Genomic DNA, 3,382 nt, shown 5'->3' with positions numbered 1-3,382 from the left:
ATGGATGAACAAAAAAAAAGAATGAATGAATAAATGAATAAATAAATGAATAAATCAATAAATAAATAAATAAATAAATAAATAAATAAATAAATAAATAAACATTGACCTACAATGTACGTTAAAAAGTGTGTCAGAGAAAGTTTTAATCGAATAAATAAATAAATAAATAAATACTCAAACAAACAAACAAATACACGTATAAATAAATAGACATTGACCAAAACACAAACAAACTAAAATAAAAGGTACTTTAAAAAGTGTCATGGAAAGTTGACCAAATAAATAAATAAATAAATGAATACTCACCAAAAAACTAAAACTAAAACTAAAATGTACTTTAAAAAGTTAAACAAACAATAATACAATTAACATAAAATAAAATAAGCAGTTACAAAACAAACAAACAAAAACTAAGCTAAAATGCTCTTTAATTAAAATTAATTCATTAAATCAAATAAATAAGTAAATGAATAAAAAATAAATAAATACACATTTACCAAAACAAACAAACTAAAATAAAATATACTTTAAAAAGTGTCAGAGAAAGTTTTGACTAAATAAAGAAAGACAGACAGACAGACAGACAGACAGACAGACAGACAGACAGACAGAAAGACAGACAGACAGACAGACAGACAGACAGAAAGAAAGAAATACTGATACAAATACAAAAAACTAAAAATAAGCAGTTACAAAATAAAGAAAAACCAAGCTAAACTGTTCCTTAAATAAAATAAATAAAAATAAATAAGTCAATAAATAGCGATAAAGACCAACAAAAATAAACTAAAATGTTCTTTAAGGAGTTTGTTAAGAAAAGTTTTCAGCCAACAAGTACAAACAATAAAAAATAAAATAAATAGTGACCAAAATAAACAGCTAAAAAACTAAGCTAAAATGCTCTTTCAAAAGTTTCTGAAAAATGTTTTCACCGGATAAATAAAATAGTGGCCGAAAACAAACACAAAACAAATATCTGTTTTAAAAAGTTTGACCAAAAAAAATAAAATAATAAAAAAAATAAAAATACACAAGTAAACAAACAAGCCTAAACAGCCAGAGTTAAAGTAAAACACCAAAAGCAGAGCTGTCAATGAAGCAGATCCATTCAGAACCACCTCATCTAATCATAATCACAGCTCCATGAACAGCAGCAGCAGCACACACACACACTGAGGTAGAGAAAGCGCTGTACCTGACATTGACTGCTCTGTACTGTGTATCTTTGGTCAGGTCATCTCTGCTGTCCGTCCAGACGCTCAAACTGACCCCGCTCAGATCGGCAGCACTTTTGAGGAGCCGCCGTCAGCCAATCAGAGGCTACCGCCATTGGTCATGTGACTCGCAGGATTAGCTGAAGGTGATCCAATTGGGGCGTCCGGTCCAAACGTCCACATTTACAGACAAAGACTGATCTGAGTCTCTGAATGAAGAACAGAGAAACAGATGGTGGAGCCGTGACACACACACACACACACACACACACACACACACACACACACACACACACACACACACACACACACACACATATATATAAACACACACACCAGCACACTTTTGCTTGGATGGACTCTTAATGAGCAATCTGGCCACAACCCAATTAACCCCCCACCACCCCCACCCACACACACACACACTTGTTGGCATCGGTGGTTTAGGCGTAATGTATTTTTATACTGTAAAAACGCAAACACATAAATTTACACATAAACACATACAAACACTCTATCTCAAACACGCGCACACAAAAACACACACAGATACACAAAATCGCATGTACACAAACACACACGCACACACATACAAAAATATGCGCACACACACACACATACTCATTCATAAACAAATACACACACTCTTTCTCCCTCTTTCTTTCAAACACACACACACAAACCATATGTGCGCACACACACAAACAAAACTGCACATACACAAACACACACAATCGCACACACACACACACACACACACACACACACACACACACACACACACACACACACACACACACACACACACACACACACACACACACACACAAATATACACACACACTCTCTCCCTCTTTCCCTCACACACACTCCAGCAGCACCTCTGTGACCTACATCCAGACCTGTGTGTTTCTGTGTGTGGAAGTGTGTGTGTGTGTGTGTGTCCAGTGAAGATGGGAACAAAGCAGGTCAAACTGAAGATCTGCTCAGACTCTTCATCTCAAACACACAAGACCATGAAATCTTCAAATAATGCTGATAATTACAATATTTCCTGCTAAATCAACACGAGCTGCAGAACTAAACTAATAATCAGTTCATCACTGAGAACTTTCATCTTGTTTTTCTGGACAGATTCGGCAGGTCATGATAATACATTAATCATCTGAAGGGTGATTATCTGATAATCTGAGTTATTTCAGATCAACATTACAATTGTACAATTTAAATATTAAATTAGGGGTGTTTATGAACATGAGGGATGATATTTTTAAAAACAAAACAAAACAAAACAATAAAACACTGCAGTATCAACACAGCGACAAGTTCCAGTGCAATATTTACCAATGGAAAATAAATATTATTATTATTATTATTGTTATTTTTATTATTATTATTGTTCTTATTATTATAAATCTAAAATTAGGAATATATGTATGCAAAAAAAAAAAAACAAAAAAAAAAAACAAGATAAAACACTAGTTCCAGTATAATATGTCTATAAAATAAATATGTATTATTTTTATTTATATATTATTATTAGTTGAAAAAATATTATTATTAAACATTTATTTTATTTATTATTATTATTATTATTATTATTATTATTATTATTATTATTATTATTATAATTATTATTTGTAAATAAATATGATCACTCAATGTCAGTGATTATCACCATTATCAATAAGTTTAAATATAAAATTAGGGATAATTATGAGTGCTTTGTAAAATAAAATTAAACAGAACACTGCTGTATCAACACACAGACAAGTTCCAGTGTAATATTTCTAAATAAATTATTAAGTAAATATTATTAATATTAATACATTATTATTATTATTATTATTTTTAGTTGAAAATAAATATTATCATTAGACATTTATTTAATTTATTATTATTATTAGTAAATTAATTTTCTTTTATAATAATAATAATAATAATAATAATAATAATAATAATAATAACTGTTATTATTATTATTATTATTATCATTAAATATGTCTGTTTATAACTAATCAGCACAAAACTCATGATTGTCACAAATGCAGCAAAACTCCTAAATTTACATTTTAACAATCTAAATCGCAGAACATATTAAAGCTTTCTGAGTAAAAATCTGCAGAATCAAACATTTATTTTAAGTTAATCTTATTTACAACACT

General features: G+C 29.8%; 1 protein-coding gene across 1 annotated transcript in view; it reads right to left on the bottom strand.

The window, feature by feature from the left end:
- prdm1b (PR domain containing 1b, with ZNF domain) overlaps positions 1-1,269 on the bottom strand; it is a 32,555-nt gene extending 31,286 nt beyond the window's left edge. The window contains exon 1 of the mRNA XM_073931954.1: positions 1,199-1,269. The gene's annotated coding sequence lies outside the window, so the exon portion shown is untranslated. The remainder of the gene's footprint in view (positions 1-1,198) is intronic.
- Between the last annotated feature and the right edge of the window lie 2,113 nt (positions 1,270-3,382).

Source organism: Danio rerio, chromosome 19, assembly GCF_049306965.1.
Source record: "Danio rerio strain Tuebingen ecotype United States chromosome 19, GRCz12tu, whole genome shotgun sequence".
In the NCBI taxonomy this organism is placed as follows: Eukaryota; Metazoa; Chordata; class Actinopteri; order Cypriniformes; family Danionidae; genus Danio; species Danio rerio.
Note: the sequence above shows the minus strand (reverse complement) of the source record. Positions and strands in the feature narration are given on the sequence as shown.